This window comes from Ambystoma mexicanum, chromosome 9, assembly GCF_040938575.1.
Source record: "Ambystoma mexicanum isolate Mex_15411 chromosome 9, UKY_AmexF1_1, whole genome shotgun sequence".
Lineage (NCBI taxonomy): Eukaryota > Metazoa > Chordata > Amphibia > Caudata > Ambystomatidae > Ambystoma > Ambystoma mexicanum.
In genome coordinates, this window is record NC_090931.1 from 644,381,605 (window position 1) to 644,404,266 (window position 22,662).

Consider the following 22,662-nt stretch of genomic DNA (forward strand, 5'->3'; position numbering starts at 1 on the left):
CGGGTTAGTAACAACTCTGAGCGGAGGGCTTTACCAGATTGTAACCGCACCAGGGATACGCTAACGGCCCTCACGACGCACAAGACCCTTCACTTGGTCCAAAGCCGTTACCACCAGGTGCAGCCCTCCGGCGTGACAATTGTTTCTTAAGTAATGCTTCTTGGTCTAGTTCAGTCTCTGACATTATTAAAGCCCCTGCCCTTGTTCTTCCACCTAAATGTGTAGGACTTCTACCACAGGAATGATTTTTCACAAATCACCATCACAGGTTTAGATGACACCATCGAAGTCATTTAAACATTGGACCAGTTACGTACTGGACTAAATGATTTCCTTCCTCCCATGCCCTTTTGATTCATCCCCTATAGCGTTTCGATTTGAATTTATGCGCTGGGTGAAGTTAAGAGCGTTATAAACACCATTGCATGCCTTCATACCTACAGATTGACATCCCGAATGTAAAGCTAGCATGGGTGAGAGCCCGGATTCCCCACTCTACATTTCTTGTCACATAACCTGCATAATGAAAAACTCCTCGTATGTGGCAAGCACTGCGTTCTACACCTGCACGACGCTATCCCTGCAAGTCTGTTTTCACGGAGTACTGGACACCTGTTCCACTGCATCCTATGGAATATCACTGTGCTCTGTCCCTGCAACTCAATGTATTCTTGAACCATGCTGAGCCTAGAATTGGGGGGACGTCGTTGCCCCCGCTTCTGACATGGGAGCAGCAACTCCGATGTGAAGAGGTTCCAGAAACCTTTGGATAAAAAGGATCACCCCTGGTTTCCAAGTAAGTCATTGCAACGTTCCTTTTATGGTGAGGGGCGCCGTCTGTCTGCACAGCCGGTCGCCGCCCACGCATATAGGCAACGTGCCGCACCTAGATCCTGTGGTTGAGGGGCAGAACCCAACGCCTATCGGTGGAGTAAAGCACTCCTGTCTTGTTATTTTAGAGTGGTGCTTGCATCGGACCTTGCCACCGAAGTGCTAGGAATGGCTGCCGTTACACGATCAATTGTACACCGTAAACATCCGGGAAGCACCACACGTGCCTGGCCAGTACCATGTCATTTAGAAGGGGCGTGGGGTGAGCCCCCAGTCCTAGCCTGGGTGTGAAGACGGCACCCCTGGCCCTGACCACTCGGTGAGACAGCGCACGTTTCGTGTGAGCGTGGCAGTTACCGTGGGCTGTGAATCCGTGGCAGCGCCCGAGCCCTCTAATATTTGAGGCGCAGCGTTGGTGCCTGTCGGCAATCATAGTTGGAGCTCTGCGCGCAATGGCAAGCACGCCAGGCGGCAGTATTAGACTTTTGTTGCAGAGGGAGCGGTCTTCCATTGCCTTTCACATCCCTGCAGCCCTAAAGCGAGATATTAAATAAAAAAAAGTAAGGTATTTTCACCCACCTGCGGCAGTTACCGCCACCAGCCAGTGCCTCTGGCTGGCCGGCCTGCCTGCCACAAGCCCGGCCCGCCGCACCAACGGCCTTATCTTGAAAAGTAACAATGGCAACGCGGCGGGTGCCCGGATGGAGAGCGGAAGGGGCGCGCGGGGGCGGGGAGCCGGCGCGCTGCTGCTTCCTGTCCGTTCTGTGCGCGCAGTCAGTGGTAGCAACAACAAGCTGTTCAAGACAGTGACGCAGAATTGTCGGCCGAGACGTTAACTGATACAAATCGGTAAAAAATCGGTAAAAAACAAAATCCTTATAGTACTAACCTGCTTTTCAGCAACCTCAAATGACTTGTATATGTAGACAGGTCATTGCAATTACGTGGGTAATGTAATCCACGAAGGCCGTATGGGCTTGTACCTTGTTTTCTGAGGTGATACTAACCAGGGTTACCAGATTTTAAAAGTAAAAAACCGGGACAGGGCAACTAACATAAAAAGTATGACTAACCCTTGGAAGTGGCTGTCAAGGCACTACACTTCATTAGTGGTTGGAGGAGAAGGGGATTAAGTAGTATACTGTTCAAATAAACACATATTATATTTAATTTATCACAAACTAACACTATCTTAAATTATAAAATGCAGCATTTCGTCTGTGCAAGATAGTGCATTCCTGCCTGCCATGCCAGCTATGAAGAACTCCTACAAAAAACTGGGACCACTGCAGTTTCCAATGCGGTTTCCAAAAAACCGGGACGTCTGGTCACTCTACACTAACAGATACAAAGGGCAATTATTTCTCACTTGATCAAAGTTAGCATAGCTCAAGATGTTTACACGTAAGTAGCAGGTCTCGCCCTGGTTTTATTTGCATTCTGGTACTTAGTTGTACTCCTCCCAATATAAAATGCATGACCAGAATGCAAACAGAAAGGCAAGCTAGGATGAGACACACAACACGGACAGCCCTATTTTTTGTGATCTTGGGCAAATCACCTGGTGACTCGTGTTCGATACGGCAGAGTATTTTCCATTTGTTTGTATGGCCGAGATCATACTTTACTATTCTCTCTTCCTCTGCACCATACACATTCTCCAGCATTTAGGCCAGCGCAGCCGTTTCATGCTAGTGGATTCCTGTGAAATCTGCCTGCATTTTACTCCAGAAAAAAGTAGGCGGATTCCTTAGGAATCTATTGTCATGCGTGCATGATGAAATGTACACAGAGGGGACCTGTTTGCACCAAAGTGCAAAGCGTAACCAGTACCCTCTGCGTAAATTACGGGCAACTCGAAATTGGGCCCCCTTGTCTTCCTAGGCCTCGTTTAAAGAAAAGCCCTAGTTTATTGAGATCCACTGCAGCAGGATGTGTTGGTTTAATAGAGAGATGAAATGTATAACACATCCACTCTTACATCTGTTTTAGGTGTCCTTTCCACTAAAACTCATTTTTTTTCTCCATTCTTTACCTTCCTTGCTCCCTACCACTGCCATTCCCTTCCCCTACATTAAAAACATCACCAATATTGCAACATCCAAACTGCCCGTAAGCAACACCTCCTCTCCCACAAAGGGTCCCAATTCTTTAAGGACGGCTGTGCACAGGGGACTGGGCATGTGCAGAACATGCTTCCCCTCTTAGCCCTAGCTCTTCCAACATATTCACTCAATTGGACCCTCTGTCCCAGTTTTAGAAATCCAATGACAGCTGTCACTGCCATTTACCCTCACATCCACGCCATGAGGCTGACTGAAGGAGAATATATGGTTCATGGTTAGAAACACTGAGGGGGTGTGGCCTGGTGCTCATGGAGTGAGGAGGCTGAAGTACCGAGCTCCGGCCGAGCCCGTAATCTGATCCTGAATAGTGAGTCCGATTTCCAGCAGCACCGAAAATTAAGCTGACCCAGCCGAAGCTGGGGCGAATCCCCCTCCTTTGCAACTTTGTCCGACAAAAATCGGATATCGGGGACTGAGCAAGAAGCCTGGCCCGGCGTCCCCCCTGACCTCGGGCGAGACGCGCAAGATGGCGGCCGCGACGGCCTAACACCGGGGACCCGAGCAGCGAAGGCAGAGCAGCAACAGCAGCAGCGGTCGGCTGCGACCCTTCTTCAGCTGCCGCCCGGAGGAGCTCAGCGGACCGGAGGAGGTGAGACCCAGCGTGGACCTCTCGGAGCCCCCGCCGGCGGCCCCCTGAGGACCGCGGCGCCGAGCACTGCACGCCCGCTGGAGACCGGGGTGAGGCAGCGGCCTACATCTGGGCGGCCTCGGGGAGAGGCCCCTAACGCCGCCAGCATCTTGCAACCCGGGCCATCCAGGCCGCGCAACAGCGGGTGGGAGCCCTTTTGCGGGGCCTGTGGCGGAAGTCACCCGGAGAAGCGGAGGAGACCTGGGGCCTGTGAGACGCGCCGAAGGAGGAGCCGCCTGGGGTGGCCTTGGTCAGCGGTAGCCTTTGCGGATCTTCTCCCTAAACACGGTGAGACGCAACCCTGAGACGGCGCAGACCACGCATCAAGAACTACGACAATTTGCCAAACCGCGGGCCCACCTGGGGCTGGCCTGACCTTCTGGGCCCAGACAGCCTGGACCCGGGCCGCTACCTCCTCCATCCTGAGGGCCCACGACCGACTGGCACACTGGGGCCACAGGCGCTGAGCGCCCTCCACCATTAGCCTCTACAACCAACGGGGGCGGCCCCGAGCGTGGCGTCCTGCCTACCTGCCCATACTGGGACACCACCCCCAGCCCATCACGAATGTGGGTCCTCCACCTCCGAGGCGGATAGGTCCCTGGGACTGCACGCCCGTGGGGGCCTCCCCCGGCTACTTGAGCGAGACAGTCCAAGGCGAGGCCCTCCTGGGGGCCGCAACACGCCCCACAAACCTGGGCAGGACACGGCCCTGTCTCTGGCGCCATCGAGCTCTGAACGGCAAGGACCTCGAGGCAGTACCCACCCGCTAGACCCGGAGGTGCACCCCAGGGGACTCATTTCCTCCTAAACGCTGAGGCAAGCAATACCCCAGTAACTCGCCTCTTGGACCGGACCACCGACGTTGCTAAGGCGGCCCCTAGACAGTAGACCGTTAGCGGTGTCGGGCCAGGCACGGCGCATACCGCAAACACTCCCCACCACGACAACACAGAACATCGCAGGTGGGGTCACTGGCGAAACAGACCGGAGATAGACTGGAGGGGCCCACACAGCAACCCAGTTTGAAGAGGCGTAATAGCCAAGCAAATAACACCACAATGTCCACCCTGAGAAACAAGCCCAAAACCGCTACAATGGACCCCTTCCTCATGACCAAGGCTCAGCCCGCCGCCCAATCTACCCCAATGGGGGCGGCGCCACAGGACACCCAGGGAGAGAGCCCTACAAACAGCCAAGTACTGGAAGCAATAGCGGCCCTAAAGGAGTTCATAGACACTAAGATAGGAGAGGTAAAGGCCGACATCCAGCTCATCCGTCAAGACGCTCGCAACCTGACAGAGCGTGTCACCAATATAGAATCCACCCAGAAGGATACGATGGAAGACACGAAAGACCTTAAAGCCGAGGTGGCAGATCTCAGGAGGAAGGTGGGCATCCTGGAGGCAAGGTCGGAAGAGGCGGAAGGACGCGCCAGGCGCAACAACATCAGGATCCTTGGTGTCCCTGAGGGGACAGAGACTTCCGACCCGACTGCATATGTGGAATCCTTAATCCAGCAGGAGATTGGGGCAGAGAAGCTGTCACAGGGCTTTGCCATAGAGAGAGCCCACAGATCGCTCCAGAAGAAGCCTCCTCCAGGCTCCCATCCCCGACCCATCATAGCGAAGGTCCTCAACTTCCGAGACAGGGAAGTGATCCTGAGATTCTCGAGGGAGGGTGGGGTGATTGACAGAAACAACTCCAAAATTACCATCTACCCAGACTATACACAATCGGTACAGAGGGCAAGGAACTCCTTTGTCCCAATTAAGGCCAGACTAAGGCAATTAAACTTGAAGTACATGCTGCTGTACCCATCCAGACTAAAAGTGATCCACAAAGGGAGAGCGATATTCCTTGAAACCCCGGATGCGGCCGCCATGTGGATGGAACACAACAATCTGGCTGAGGTCCCTGAAGAGCCCACCCTTGAAGACCGCGTTGCAGCCCGCAAAGCACGATAGCCTGGCGCCAGAGCCTCTTTCTCCTGATGCGCACATTGGACCTCACCCTAGAATGACACAACGAGCACGCTGGACACCAGCATGATACGAGAACTCAACATGATTACGGGGCATGCCAGGCCTCCCACACATGAGCACGCAACGACAACCCCCGAAAGATCAGTGCAGGCCCGTTGCCAGCACGACCTCGCTCGCGCCGGAAACCCTGATGGGGCCAGATAGCGCGAGAGCACCTGAGCACTGCACTTCACCGACAAGAGCTCGGTGCACCAGTTACAGTTATTTTTTATGTGTTACTGTTGAGACCGTCCCGCTACCCGGAACAACCCAAGTAACCAATGAGTACCCGACACCGAGAGATGCATCTGGCCGACCCGCAGAACTAGAGCAAGAAACGATGCCCAGTAACACAAGATCATGCGGTGGAGAGGCGAGGGGCCGCCCACGACAGAAACTGCATTCAAGCGATGGCACCACAACTTAACATAATTACATGGAATGTCAGGGGGATGGGATCCTACGTAAGGAGGAACCGTGTTCACTCGTACCTGAGGCGCAAGAAGGTCTTGATTGCACTCCTCCAGGAGACACACCTCCTGGCAGACGCCACACACAAACTGGCAGACTACTGGGGGGGCAGGGCAGTGGCGCATCTTACTCCAAATATGCACGGGTGTATATACATGGGTGAGCCCAGACACACCATTTCACCAAATGGGAACAGAAGTGGATAAGGACGGAAGATATGTAGTGGTGTGGGGCATGATAGAGAACACACGGATATGTATTGCAAACTCATACTTTCCCCAGCATGGGGTACCCTCCCACTTGAAACAACTGTGCACTAGAATCGTGCACCACAGAGACGATACCTTCCTATGGGGGGAGACTTCAATTGCGTTATGAATGAGGAGATGGACAGGTCCAGGATGCCACAAACCACCAACAACTCTGTCTCAAGGGCACTTCGCAAAGCAGTGGAAGACTTGGAGCTGGTCGACATCTGGAGAGACCTTCATCCAGCCGACAGATCCTACTCATTCTTCTCATCTCCACATGGCCTCCACACCAGGATAGATTACTTTTTCATCAACGGCGAACTCATCCCACAGGTGCACTCCGTGGACTACTTGGGCAGGTCGATCTCAGACCACTCTCCTCTGCTCATGCAACTAAGTCTGAAAGGCCCCAGGCCTCCCATCCCGATGTGGCGTATGCCTACGGAGACCCTGGTGGATCCTTCCTTCAGGGACACCCTAGGAGAAAAATTGGAAGAATACGTAAGAATCAACACGGGGTCAGTGGAGAAGTGGAGCACGCTTTGGGAGGCAATGAAGGTAGTAACCAGAGGCGAGTTGATAGCAGAAGCTGGCGGAATTAGGAAGCAACTGAAAAGGGAACTTGAGACTAAGGAAGAGGAGATTAGGCAACTGGAAAACAGCCCGACCCTACCCAGTGAGAGGGAATCCAAGTTGGCGGAAATCGGGGACGAATGCCGACTCGCCTGGGATACGCTATCCAAATTCGACTTTTCCACACGCACTGCTAAGGCACACAAGGAGGCGGACAAACCGGGCAGGATACTGGCCTGGCTGTGCAGGAAAGAGCAACCAAGGCAGGCTCTCAAGGAAATTAAGGACAAACATGGAGCAACCCAGAGGACACAACAGGCAATTAACAATGTCTTCTCAAACTTCTACGCCAAGCTCTATGCCCACAATGAACAGGTCCCAATAGAAGACATTCGTGACACCCTGGCTGAAGTGGGTCTCCCCAAACTGAGCTCGGAGCAGCGAGAGATGTTGGGAGAAGCTATCACGACAGAGGACATCTCGGCGGCAATTAGGTCCCTCTCTACATGCAAGACTCCTGGAACCGACGGCCTCACACCAGAATTTTATAAAGCCTATGAGGAGATCTTAGCTCTGATGCTACACGGAGTATACGTAGAGGCATATGAGACCGGCATATTACCTGGCACCATGAGAGAGACACTTATAATACCAATGCTTAAACCTGGCAAGCCCATCGACGAGTGCAACTCATACCGCCCCTTGGCAATGTTGAATTACGACAGCAAAATCCTAACAACCATACTGGCTAAAAGGCTGTCTAGGGTGATGGGGTCTATAATACACGAGGACCAAAACGGCTTTGTCCCGGGACGTAACACCACAGCCAATCTGAGAAGGCTCCAGCACGTTATAGCTGAAACCGCAGGGAGCAACGAAGATCTGGCGGTGCTCTCACTGGACGCCATAAAGGCGTTTGACTCAATATTTTGGGAATGGCTGATTGAGACTCTGTGGGAGTTCGGACTCGGCGAGCATTTCATCCGGTGGATCAAGGTGCTCTACAACATCCCAGTGGCGAGGGTAAAGACAGGGGGCGTGGTGTCTAAATCCTGGGATATCCGAAGAGGAACAAGGCAGGGATGCCCACTGTCGCCAATGCTGTACGTCCTTGGCCTGGAACCAGTAGCGATCTATTTCAGGAAGCAGCTCTTCGACGCAGGTCCACCAAATTTTGGTCCCGACTTCCACTCTCTGTGATGGGCAGAGCGGCTATCACTAAAATGATAATACTACCGAGATTCTTGTATTATTTCACCAACATAACGTACTATATACCTCCCCCCTTCTTCAGAAAATTGGAATTCCTCCTCAGAGACTTCCTGTGGGGCCCGGCCAGACATAGGTTTTCGCTGCACACCCTCACCCTCCCGTACAAAGAGGGTGGAATCCAGCTGCCGAATTCCAGAAATACTACCTCGCAGCACAATTGACACACGTTGTTAAGTGGTTGTCCGACGAACCAACAGCTGAGACAGGCCTCCTTCGCCAACTGATAGCACCAATGCATCCCAAAGAAGTAATATGGAATTCACAAGTCGGGCCTCCTGACCCACCCATGCTGGGGAGACAAGTTTGGAACAAGGTACGCTCATCGCTCGGCCCGAGCCAACCATACATGCCTGAAATCCCCTTGCTCGCTGGTGTCTGCAAGACACCCACCGATTTACCTGCAATGAGGAAATGGGAGAATCTTGGCCTCTACACCTGGGGGGACATGTTCGAGGATGGAAGCTTCAGGGAATTTGACTCACTATAGATGAAAGAAGGGCTTGCTGCTGGTCAATTTTTATGGTACCAAAGGGTGAAACAGGTTGCTAAGAAGACCTGGAGCACATGGCCTGAGGAACCGGAAACCCACCCCCTTGTGCAAGAGAAGCACAACTTAAGCGATGGCTGGAAACGCACGTCGAGACTGTACGCCCAACTGAACGACAGACGCAACCTGAGGAGCGCACTCCTGAAGGAAAGGTGGGAGGCAGACCTGGAGAATAACATCACGAGGAGCGAGTGGGACAGGGCCCTGATACAGCCGAAGGAAGTGTCCCGTAACGCCAGGCTCAGGCTCATCCAGCTGAATGTCCTCTACAGGACCTACATGACTCCACACAGGGTATCCACATTCAGCGGAAAAACCCTACCAGTGTGCCCATGGTGCACCAGCGAGCACGCAGACCTAATCCACATGTTTTGGACCTGCCCCAAAACCAAGAAACTCTGGTCCGCTGTCGAAAGGACTTGCAGGGGGGCCGGACTGGAAAAGTACGAGTGGACGCCTAAGGAGTGCCTCCTGGGCACATACCCCAGACTGAGTAAAATTAAGCACATAGTGAAATTAATGGACATGGCGTGCATCCTAACGAAGAGAACGATAGCAATGGCCTGGAAATCTCCCGGAGGCCCCAGATAAAGAACCTTGGATCAGGGAAATGGAGAGATGGACCAGCGCTGAAACCAAAGCCTGGGAGGAGGGGAACAACCGAGGAGGCGAAGATGTGAGTGCAACACTGGAATCCTGGAAGGCCCTCCTGAGAGATATGATCTTTCTGACGGACTTCAAGCCCCCTTGAGCGCATCCCTTGCCATGGACTGTTGACACGAAACAGATTTAAAAGCTACATCCACAACACCCCTGACTCTAAGGGACAAACAGATGGTGTCTGGAGCGAGGCCTGAAGAGGGGCCGGCAGGTACCGCATGATGGTGTGAGGCGGGACGGTCAAGTTACTGTTTGTTTTTTGTTATTGTTTTGTACTGTTTATTATGCAACTTCGTGACACTCTGGACGTTGTTATGCATCCATGTTTAACTGTACTCTGCCAATATAAATGCCATAAAAGCATTTAAAAATAAATGGTTAGAAACACTATGGAATGAGCACCAAGCCCAGTGTCCCTTAGTGGTTCAAGCATACAACCCTTTTATATCTATGATAATCTTTATATTTGACATGTATACCATGTCAAATATAAAGATCTGTTGTCATTCCTATCTACCTATAAGGCTCTATAATTCAAGGAAAATAGCAAGGATTCTCAATTGGTGCTATGAATCAACATCCTTTTTCTCATAGGAGTACTGCAAAAAAAGGTCAATAGGCGTGTACTAGATCATCTCTCTGGGAATTATATTGTTTCCCCCAGAAAATAATCTCCATGGTTATTCTAGATTTTGATAATGTGCTTTGCTTGGTAAAATAACTGTAACCCTTATTATGACTACAGTATAGACTGGAAGTGATCAATAGAAATGAACATTGTAGCATTGAAAAGAAAGTATTTTTGCAATGTCAATGTCTCAGAAAATATTGTTCCTTCTTTAAAAGGGTTTCACTCAATTGAAAAGCAATTATTTGTTTCTTCTGTGAGAACCACGTCAATGTTTAATTTTGCCTTCTGGCTACCGATTTCTTGACAGTGCTGCTGAACACGCATTTGTTACAGGAGGTACAAACACTAATAATTAACAAAACATTTAAAATAACAAATACAGTAGTAGAGCCTGCATCCCTTACAAGTTATATCAGAACCGAATCAGCCCCACCAGTATCTATCCACATCCCCCGAGCTCTGCACCATACAGACAATGCACCCTCAGTGACAATATTCCTGCAGGACGCAGGCAATGACAATGTGCATCTCCAAATGCCAGTCTATTCCCTTCACTGGAGGATGCCTCTTTTGCTGCTGCCTGATTGTATTTTTAATCATAAAAAACAGCAGCCGTATAGATCCCCTTTTTCATGATATCTTCGTGTTTTTGTCTATTCATGCTGCTGCGAGCAAGGGCTCGGGTGGGTCAGCAAATGCACAGCTGTCAACATAATTGTCGCTCACAGAGGGAGTGTTACAGAGTGAGACGAGAGCTAGAGCTACGTCAGTGTATTATACGCTGTGGTTAAGCATGGTCTGTCTACTTCACTCCCTGTTTCAATCTGTTTCTGTCTATGTACCTATACGTCCATCTAACTATCTATCAATCTATCTATATTTCGATCTCCCATGGGCTACCCCCCACCCTCCCTGTTGGGATATCATCCAACCCCACTGCCTCACACTAAGAATACCTCCCAATCCCTCTGACAGACAGCATCACACTCCAATGAGGGAGCCCGGGATTCCGCCCATACCTGATGTCATCAGACAAGCATCACATAGGCACGCAGACATCAGCTCACCAAACCTGCACTGGAAGGTCATGAGAAATGAGGGCCACTAGGTTTCTGACCCCCCTGTCAGGATCTAAACTTTGCAAATCCAGATTTCAAGGTGATGAGAAGCCTTTAGTTTTCTGCCCCCCTTCTAGGACCACCCCCTGCAGAAGCCCGTTGGCTACTCACCACATTTCATTTCAGGATTCACGAATCACCGTCATCATCAGCACAACAAGCTTGTGTAAATGCCTGAGATGCGCTTTTCAAATCCCATATCACATGACAATGGTGGCACTGTAGATCTAGTGTAAAAATAAGAGTCCATCAAAAACCTCCGCCTTGTGGGTTGGTAGCAGGTGTTTGCACCAGTGCGGAGCCTTCACAAAGCCATGACACTCTTCCCTCTTGCAGCCTTAGTAATCGTCAAGCTTTGGAGTTGGTATCATAACAGCGATCTGCGAAAAGTGCCCAAAGAAGCAACAGCTGCAGAGCCAAGAGACAAAATCTCATTTGGCTTCCGCCGCACTGTGAAATGTATGTGTGGTTGTCGGTAAAACATTGCCCCAAGCCACAATCCTTTAGGGTCCTTATGTGGCCGGCCCCTTCTTGTCAGGCAGTCGAACTAAAGCCAGGGAGCTTTGCCACTGACGCAAAGCACCCAAATCCATCCCATATTTATGCAAGTCTGAGGCATTGAGGTTTCTATAAATGCTTATTCTTTTCACCATTATTCTTTTTAATTATGCCAATTCTCAGGGGAGCAGCCACCGTTAAAATGTTGGGGGAGACCAATATTGCCAGGTGTAGTTTTAGGATTGCAGTGTTTGAGTGGTGTAGCAGTATTACCATGCAAAATTACTGTACAGTCATTGTTGCAAAGTAAGTTAGTTGAGCACAGTGACACCATGGTACAGCCTGCAGGAAGATACAAAGGACCTGTTTCCTGTATGGAGGATGGATTCAGTGAGGATGTCCTTTCACTTATGATTGATGAGGTTTTGAGATTTTTTAAATGCATGAGCGAAGGGGATTCATCAAGTCCCATGAACTCTCACCCAAAAGATTGATGTATTCTGCGACTTCTCCTATGGAAAGAGAATTTGGATTTTTAGAGGATAGGGCCCGGACAGTTGCTAATGGACAAACTACCTTTCACCTGTGGTGGCAGATGGATTCTGAGCATTGGTCCGGGCCCAAATACTTTATTTCACCTCTAGATGGTATAGATTCTGTCCTTTGACCGAGGGACCAATCACTAGGCCTCATTACAAGTGTGGCAGTCCGGAAACAAGGGTGTCTGTAAGCTTACTGGCACCCTTGTTTCTGGACCGCCACACTACGAGTCTGCCTGCCAGGGTCGCTGCGCCCGGCAGGTCTGACCCTGTCTGGTGCAGTGGCCCCGGCAGGCAGAGTTGCCATGGAAGCACTGGCACGGTGCCGGTGCTTCCGAGTCTCCATTCCCATGGAGTCGTATATAGGACTCCATGGGAATGGGGACTTAAAAGATCTGAAAACAGAAGCAGAACGGTGTCCACGGGTGGTGGAACACTCATGTCCCCTGCACACTCAGGATATTGTCAACTGACAAAAAACAAGTGGTCATAAACTCATGAGGACAATAGCTCATTAGATAGCGTAATTTTTGGAAAGCAGAAAATTCACTCAACATTCATGCTCAAAATAATTCAATGGAGTCAATAATAGATTTGTTAAAAGAAAAATAATATATTCATGTAGCTCATATACAGCGTGGCTATATTTAGACAAAAAAGTTAAACAATATTCCATTCATATTGTGTCCTGCACATATGTCAATATTATTCCTAATTCCTACAACCAAGAGTGAGCTCTACGTATTGGTATTCCCTTCATCAGGAGCAATCTTTCAATCAATATTAGTGGCAGTCATTTTTCTTCTGGTTCAATCTTGTCATTCTTTCAGCAGATTCTCTCATGGGTGCCATTGCAGAGTTTCTTGTGATGATGGGTGGAAAAGGTAGCGAGTTGGGTCATAAGAGGAGCTTACCCCTCAATGTACCGGAGCCTGTATACAGGTGCTGTGCATTCAGGTTTAAAGAAGCACCTTGGATAATGATTCTGTCAGGCACACACTGCAAAATGGTGTGGTATTCAAGTCCACTCTCTTCCTGTTACTGAGACCTCTATTGGCATGCCCTGTAGTCAATTTCAAGGTTTCAATGGCCACCATTGACTGCAGCAGCAACACCCCCCTATTGGAGTGAAAGGCCCTCTCTCAATGAGCTGGACTCTTCTGAATTCCTCCCTTGCGGCATACAGCTGCTACATTTAGTCAACAGCACGCTCTTCATAAATACAGAATGGAACCTTAAATCCTGTATATGTCAGAAATACCCCTATTGACTCATGAGGATCTGAAGCCAACACTCTTTGACTCACTAAAGTCAGACTCCTTACCTTCCAACATGAATCCCCAGAACATAGCCAATCACTACCATGACTGCTTACGCACCATGATAGACAAGCATGCCCCAATCCGTGCCAAAATGCCCAAACCTCACAAGACCAATAACAATTGGTTCTCTGACGACCTCGTCACACTACGGTGAGAAAAAAAGAGCAGTGGAGAACCTAAGCAAAAAGTGTCCATCACCTAGCAACCTTACGTCTTTGGCCATAGCTTCTGACGCAAACAAAACCACAGTTATCTGTACTAAAGCTGACTCTTATGACGCTTGTATCTCCAACACAGGTGCCAACACCAAACAAATATTTGCCATACTGAGAGAGCCTTAAGACTCCCATTCCCATCTCACAAAACACCCAGGCAGACAAAACCTGGTGTACCACCATACAAGATGCCCTCGCTCAGGAAATTGTCTTGCTCGGGGAGAAAATCAATGCAAAAAAAGTCAGTCTAGCTGCAAAAGCAACCACTCAAACCCTACTCGATCATCCCAACACAGCCCAGTCCTCCACTCCTGCTCCATTCAAATTCAAACAAGTCACACAAGAGCAGGTACTGACCACCATCCTTGCACTAAAACCGTCAAACTGCAAAGGCGACTTCTGCCCCGCCCACATAGTGAAGCTCTGCGCACCCTCCCTCTCCTCATCATTACCGACTTTATCAACGCATCATTCGCAACGAATGTTGTCCCTTCTAACACCAAATCAGCTTCGATCACCCCTCTTCTCAAAAACCCTCCCTCGACCCTACCATTCCCATTAACTACCACCCCATCACAACAGTCCCCTTCTTGCTTAAGATGCTAGACAGAGTTGCTTACACATAAATCCAACTATTCCTTGAGCAGAACCACTTGCTTGGAATGAGGCAATGAAGCTTCTGCCCTACACACAGCACGGAAACTTCTTTCTTAGATTATGACTCCTGCCTCAGCTCAGCTAAACACTCCTAATACTACAACCTTCTCCAATCCCAAGCCTCCCATCCTCGTCATATCTTTCAGACTCTATCTCGTCTTCTCTCCCCGCCTATTCCTGACCTCTCAACTACTTCTTCCCTCTCCCCTTCCGATTTCGCAGACTTTTTCTCTTCCAAAATACTCTCTCTATGCCAAAACATTCTTCGTTCCCCTTCCTATTCCCCTCCTCCCACTTCTCTCACCACCCCCTCCTCTTACTTGTCTGACTTCTCTCATGTTACTCCTTCCGATGTTTCCCTCCTCCTGTCCAAAACGCACCCTGCAGCTGCCACCTCTAATCCCCTCCCCACCCCCTGATTCCTAAGATCTACACTCTTCTCATTCCCTACCTCACCTCCTTCTTCAATATCTGTCTCCCCTCTGCCACCTTCCCTTCTGCCTTCAAACACGCTACTATCATCCCTATTTTGAAGAAATCCTCTTCTAACCCCCTTCTTGCATCCAACTTTCATCCAATCTCACTTCTACCATTCCTTTCTAAGCTTCTTGAACGCTTAGTCTACTCTCAACTCTCAGCTTTTGTAACCACCCCTTCTCAATCTGGATTCCACCCTAAACACTCCACTGAAACTGCCCTCACCTATGTTCTCAACTCCCTCCTTACTGCTCGCTACTCTAAGCAATCCTCTGTCCTGGTCCTCCTTGACCTCTCTGCTGCCTTTGATACCGTTGATCACCCCTTACTTCTCAACACTCTTTCTTCCTTTGGTCTCAAAGGCTCTGTTTTCAATTAGTTCTCCTCCTACCTCTCCAACCGTTCTTTTGCTGTCTCCTGGGGCAGTCGTACCTCCTCTACTCTCCCCCTGGACTTCGGTGATCCCCAAGGCTCTGTACTCGCCCCTTTCCTTTTCTCACTTTAAACTTTCCTTCTTGCCCCCATCATCTCTTCCTTCAGTATTTCTCATGATTTCTACAATGATGACACCCAGCTTTTCCTCTCCTTCTTTTATTTCACTCCTGACCTCCACCTTAATCTTTCTTCCTGTCTTACTGCTATCAAACTCTGGATGTCATCCCACTTTCTCTCCCTCAACACTGATAAGACTGGAGTCTTTTTCTTTCCCTCCAACACACTTGCCCCTCCCTCTCACCCTCCTTTTATTCTCTTTCCCCCTGCTAACCTCCCTATCTCTGCCTCGGCTCGCAATCTTGGCCTCTACTTCAACTCCACCCTCTCCTTTACCCTCCATATTTCTCTCACCTCCCACACCTGTTCCTACCACCTCTTTAATATTCGCAAAGTACGTTACTCCCTCACCTTCCATACTGCCAAACTCCTAATCTCTTCCCTCATCTTCTCCCCTCTTTTCTATTGCTATTCTCTCATCTTTGGACTCCCTACCTCTCATCTTGCTCCCCTCAAATCCCTCTACCACTCAGCCATCCATACCGTTTGTGTTCTCGCTCCTCAAGATTCCATTTCCTCTTCACATTCTTATCTTGGCTGGCTTCCCTTTCATTCCCAACTTAAATTTAACTTCCGCTGTCTCGTTTTTAAATCACTTCATGATCTCGCTCCCCGCTACCTTTCCTCTCTCCTTTCATTCTACACTCCCTCTCGCTCCCTCCGATCTGACAATCTCTTCCTACTCACTGTTCCTCCATCTCCTTGTGCCTCTTCTCGTTTCCGATCCTTTGAGCTCCTTGCCCCCCTACACTGGAACTCTCTACCTCTCTCTATCAGCTCCATTTCCTCCTACTCCTCCTTCCGCGCCTCCTTGAAGTCTCTTCTTCATCCCCCGTCCTGACATTCCTCATTACTTCGCTCTTACCTCTCTCCTTTATCCCTAATTTTTCCCTCCTACTAACCTCTCCCTATCCCCTCAATTTCCTCTTCCGCGTCCTTCCGCTCCCCCTTGAAATCTCATCTTCCTCATCCCCCGCCCTGACTTCCCTCATTACTTCCCTCTTATTCTTCCTCTGTTCTATTCCTCGTTTATTGACCAAGGTAAATTGTTCTACATGCTGTTTTTGAATGTCTCATGTTTTGTAATTATGCTTCTATTTTATTATATTCTAATGTATTCTTGTTGTTGTAATGAAAAGCACTTTGGTGTAAAGTGCTATATAAATTTAATGAATACAAATACAAATGGATAACATCAGTGACACTGGCAACCTAGGCCTCCTCCTCCTCTTAGACCTTTCTGCTGCCTTTGACTTAGTTGATCACACACATTATTTCAACACCTCAGCCAGCACTTCCACTTCTCGGAAGCCACAGCCTGGATACACTTATTCCTCAGCGAGCGCACCACAAGAGTCTTCATCTGTGATCCTATTCCGGTCCCACGAGATGTACCGCCAGGATCCTACCTCGCACCCACGCTCTACAATACATACACCAAACCCCTATTTGACCTCCTTGACTCCTATGGTGTCATCTACACCAACTTTGCAGATGACACCCAAATACTCATCCACATTGTCTTCCACAATTCAAAACTGGATAGCCACATATAACATATGCCTTAGCAATGAAAAAAATGAGCTACTCATTATGGGCTCCCACTTCCGGCTAACAAACCATGAGCATTCTTTGACCTCATTCTATACTGACGGCACCTCGATCCCAGTACTAAAACAAGTTAAAACACTTGGGGTCTACCTCAAAGTGGAACTGACTATGACCAGACATATTAGTGCTCTATGATCCGCCACGGCCTTCCACATCCTGGCTCATATCCCTGAGCAGACAATTTCTAGCGCCAGGTAACTGCCTTACACTCGCACAAGAACTGATCCTTTCCAATCTGGATTATTGGAATTTACTTCTTATGGGAACCTCAGCTACCAATTTGGCCAAACTCCAGCTTTTACAGAATAAAGCCCTACGAGCTGCCCTTGGTCTAAATTGGTCGGACCACACTCCTGCAACCTGGCGTGAGGAACTCTGGTTACAGATCAAAGCACAGTATGACTTTAAAGCTCTAACTCTTGGCCACAATTACATTTACAAAGAGGCACCCACCTACCTCAATGAGAGTCTAGCTCAGGAACGTCTGGTGGATGCCCTAAGATCTAGCTCCAGTATCTCCTTGTTAACCACTTGCTACAAGACCAAAAGGGCAGAAGGTGCTAGCTTAGGGGTTACCAGACCAACTTTCTGGTTAACTCTCCCTGCTAACAACAGAAAGAAACAATTGTTCAAGGTCTTCAAAAAGCTTGTAAAACCCTTTTTCCTTGACAAGTATGAATAACTGCGCTGTGCTGAATGTATCTCTGTACCTTTGTTTTCTTTGCCTGCATTACTGTTCAAAACTCTGTGATATCCCAGAGTTTGGGCATTCCATAAATGTCATAAATAAAATAAAATAAAAAAAGTTAAAAAAAACAATAATGGAGGAATGTGATTAACACAGGGAATACCATGTCACCATGGATTCACCCAGGGATATTAAACATGTCACTCGGAGGAACAACCTGTTCTTTGTCTTCAACCAAGGACAGATACCATGTCACTGTTATGCTCTCCTGGTATCCACGGGGGCTCCACACGATACTGGATGGAGGTCTAAGTGCTATCCTGGACCCCTCTCTGCTTGGTTATGTGCCAGACTTTGGGTAGCGCCTATAACAGGAGAATGGAGGGTTAAGATACTGGTTCTGTGATGGGTGGACTCCCACCTGCCTCTGGTCCAAATCCCCTTCCTTGGGATATTGCTCACCTTAGGTTTTTGCACGTTGAACTCTCCGTCCTGCATCTCTGTGCGGGGGCGCGTGGACCTAGTTGCTTCACTGGCCCATGTGCCCTTATGTCAGGTCCAAACCGGCTGTGACTCCGACTCTGCTTGCTGTCTTCCAGGTGAGTAATAATGTCTTTTCCACCTTTATTCTGTCTCTTTCTTTCCCTGCGTTTTCTCTGTCTTCTCGGCGTCTTGCTCCACTACGCTGTTCCCTAACAATGTCTCTTTTTGTTTTCACAGGGATGGTTGCGATCTCGGAGTTGCCGCACTGATGGCAAAGACCACGGTGAGTTATTGATGCGCGGAGCGCTGCACTGTTTATTGGTGTTAATTGCTAACCTGTGTTCTCTTCTCTTCTTTGTTCAGGCTGCAGTGATGTTCCGGAGTGATGAACGATCGAAGTGCTGCTTGCCCGGGTAAGTGCTTTGTTAATGCTGACCTTGTTTCTTCTCCCTTGCAGGTTTTGGTGAAACCCAGGGATGAGCGAGGTAAGAGAAGTGCAGGGTGCTGCCAGGACTCGCTGCTTGCGCAGGTAAAAATTGTTATTAATGCTGTCCTTGTTTCTTTACCTTTGCAGGTTGCGGCGAACTCCGGAGATGGGCGAGGTAAGAGAAGCGCAGGATGGATTCAAGGCCGGTTACTTCACAGGTAAGTGTTCTTGCTTGCTAATGCTGTTCTTGTTCTTCCAGGTTATTAATGGAATCCGGATCAAGGGCTTCAGGATCGGGCCGCCGGAGAAGCAGATGAGCAGGAGCTGGAGACGGTGAGCGTTACGCTGCAGGAGTACAGAATAACTCAAAGCGTGTTCTGCTGTTTGGGTGTGGTTTAAATAGCCCAGGTAAAGTAGTTCCAGGCCAAGTAGTTCCAGGCCCAGCCACACCCAAAACACTAGACCGCATGGCTTGGTTCTAAAGAACTGAGTTGTGTAATAGGCCTCCGTGTTGGATTAAGGTCCAAATCTGGTATTGCTTTATTCCTGATAATGAGCCTGGTGCCAAGGCCCCAGGACTGACTCCATGTATGTTTCTGATGGAGTTTTAAGGCCCTTGGGGCTAGTGTGAAGGGCTTTAGCCCCACTGCTGCCAAGGGTGCTGTTATACCTGAACGGGTCAGGGGCATGGATCGTGACAGTCATCTAAGGATTCAACGAGGGGAAATAGAACTGGCCACATGCAGAAAGGATGGTTTCAAGTTATTAAGTCTATCAAATAGCTTGGTGAGTTAATTACTTGCCTGAGACATTTGTTTTTAGCCTAGGGACACAAGTTGGAAGCCAAATAAGTCCAAAACAGTTCTTTCCCAATTTGGGGTCTATACATTGAACATCATTACAGTGGTGTGACAAATCTGTGGATGTCATCCCTTCTTCCCTAGGTGGAGACCTTTCCCATGGGGCCGGAGCATGATGCTTTCACAGTACAATAGTCCCCCTGGGGGTGGTGCACCAGAGTAGGATCACATGGGAGCCTATTATGGGATTAGGGACGACCATTCCCAGAGAACAAATTATTCCTCTGCTTTATTCCCTCCTTCCTCAAGCCAAACTCTACTTCCCTGCTCCCAGTCAGTGCCAATGTCTTCTACTGGGAGGCCAACCAACCTGGTATGTTAGACCTGACTAGCGATCCTGAAAATACCAACTCTAACCCATAGAATTCCAATACAAGTACTGTGAAGAAGAAGAAGATGATCAGGAGTATGAAAATCACTCCAGAGAACCGGAGTGAACAGTCTAGTCTCTCACCATATTTGATTGGCCATGGGGAAATACAAAACAGCAGAAGGAAACCAACAGCAAATAATCTGATCCCTCATTGGGACTGTGAGCATTTCTGTGCATTATGAGTTTAGCGAGACCCTTGATGAAACTCGTGAAGTTAAAACAGAAAAAAATCCTACTGCCGTTCTTGTGAGATGCTGTAAAGCATTATCCCATCATTTTCCTGAGCACAGTGCGAGGGCTGCCCATCTCAGGCAGTGCTGAGTTGGGTTTACAATTTGAGATAACTTTCTTTCAACTCATGGATGAGTGGATGTTGGGTGGGCTGCGGCTTTGGATGGCGTGGCTATCTTCTGTCTCATTCTAGTGTCTGACTGACACTGGCTGTCCCTCGGTGGCTTTGTGTCTTGACACTGTGGTAGGGGCCATCATCTTGTACCTGGCCAGCTCCCAACCATTTGCATCAGTTTTACCAGGCCCTGTGCAGCATACTGTGTGTTGAGTTTGTAAAGTAGCAGTGAACTGCAGGGGTAGAAGCCTAAGAAATACAGTCATCAAAATTCAAATATAGGCAGCCTGATGAAAGTAAGAGGAGCAGATTTGGCTGGTCCGATCATCATGACAGTGTTATTGTCAGGCCAGCACAGGCCTCCAATTAAGATTAAAGCCTATGCTTCAGTGTTGTAACACAAAATGAGGGAGGGTCTGGAAGCCCTGCAGAGGGGGCCTGCAAGCTCCTTGACGAACTGCATGCTGCACCACAGATTGTGCAGTCATGCATTCGCATGATCAGATGCTCATGCTGCCGCGGAGGCATGCCATGCGCTGCACTAGATGAAATATGTAGGCATGTTTTTTTATTATTGGACTTTACATTTTTCACCTTCCAGGCATACCAGCCACCACTCTGCTCAGCCAGCAACATTATTATGCATATGCCAATGGCAGAGGCAGGATTTGTTACCGTGGGTACGGGGTGGCGAGCAGAACCTGTCGGTGCATTGACATTCTAAACAATTCTCGGTCAGTGGCGGCAGGTGACTATTTGTAGTGTAGGGGCATTAACCTCTCCCACAAATTAGCTCAAGTGACTGAGCGTGGTGGTGGAGCATTAAGTAATGCAGGGAGATGACCCCCGAGAACATTTTTATTAATAATGTGTTAAAATGGTGCACTTTATAACACCATTTTTGAAAAAAAAGGGGGTAAAAAACATACAATTTACAATTGGTTCTCTAGGACGAGACATGAAAAAATCCAGTGGATGTGAAATTGAGGGGGGATTCTCACAAGGGGTCTGGTCTAAAGAGTAGTGGCCTAAAAGGGGAGCAGCGTGCCCCAAACCATGAATCATGAAACCTTGAAAGAGTAAAGGGGATTTCACCTGTATTTTGGGTCATTTGCCATTCCGTCTGCATATTGGAAATACATCTCTCTGTCCCAGTTTGTAAATAAATATTTGTGTCTAAATAAAACAATCTCATATTCAATATATAAGCAATTCAGTCAGACAGGCTCTTATTATTAAAAGCGGTAATTACATGCAGGAGACCACAAGCGCTAGTTAACACGTGCCTGCTGTTGGGCAACCTGCTTGCAATTTTGCCATTTTTATTAAACAGACTGCAAAACAAAGAGCAAATACAGGTGAAATCCCCTTTACTCTTTCATTTTATTCAGCGTCTTGTAAAATACATTTAAAAGACACCTGCAAATTACACACCGCAGAATATGTTTACGATGGAATCCCATGGTATCCATCTATTTTTAGCAGGTGCTATATGGAAGCAGATTCCGTAGGAATCCATAAGTTTTACACCTGCATGAAAATATCTATAAAAACAATGTGGTTTTGCAGGCAGAGTGGACATGAGGAGGGGGACATGTATTGCAGCCTTCTGTTCCACACTCTGCCTGCATTTTAAAATACCCCAAAAAAGTAAACCATGCAAAAAGACTGGGGTAAGCCGTTTTAGGCCTTATTTTTGCACTTATTTTACCACACTCTTGACCGGATTCTCAAAACCTTTTTTTGGCGCAAGTGCAAAGATGCACTAGCGCATCCCCTCCCTGGCGCTGAAGAAAGTAGCATATGAATTCTCAAAGGGCATCTGAATGTGTGCCCTTTTTTCCACCCTTTGCGCATTTGTGCAAATAAGGGGGCGTTGGCCATATGAAAGCGCATCCCCAATGCCCTGAAATGACAGTAATCCCCGTGTGCCTTTTCTAAGAGGCACAGTGGGATGCGCAAATCATGACTGGGTCATTTCTGACCCTGTCATGATTTGTTTGTGAAGTGTGGCAGCCGTGGTTCAAAACGCAGCTGTCACACTAGCATTTCCAGCCCCCAAACAGGAATTGATGTGCTTTTTTTCCCAATCGTTTTACAGAGAAGGACCCTTTATGGACCCGTCTCTGTGAAATGCGCTCTCGCCAACCACGTGGCTGCTGGGAGCCTGTCATACATTAGTGTCGGGAGCGCAAGGGGACTGGACAGCTGTTCTTTGTGCCACTGTCCAGTCACTCCTTTGTGAAGGAGGTGACCTGAGCATTCCTAAATACAGCGCAAATAAAATGAGCGCATTCTCTGGGCTTGCGCTATTTTTTGAGAATCTGGCCATCTGGCTTTTAAAATGAGCCCCAATTACTAAATTCTGTAAATAAATCACATATGAGAAGGTGAGAAGGACAAATACCAACGTGGCTGCTTTGCATAAAATCAAAGAACGTTTTGGGAACATCAGAAAGACAGTAGGTTTTTATGTTTAAAA

General features: G+C 48.6%; 2 long non-coding RNA genes across 4 annotated transcripts in view; one reads left to right on the top strand and one right to left on the bottom strand.

The window, feature by feature from the left end:
• Positions 1-1,546, bottom strand: part of LOC138488418 (uncharacterized) — a 204,411-nt gene extending 202,865 nt beyond the window's left edge. The window contains exon 1 of the long non-coding RNA XR_011274661.1: positions 1,411-1,546. This is a non-coding gene — a long non-coding RNA (uncharacterized lncRNA). The remainder of the gene's footprint in view (positions 1-1,410) is intronic.
• LOC138488417 (uncharacterized) overlaps positions 1-22,662 on the top strand; it is a 188,188-nt gene that overhangs the window by 89,428 nt on the left and 76,098 nt on the right. The window lies entirely within an intron of this gene.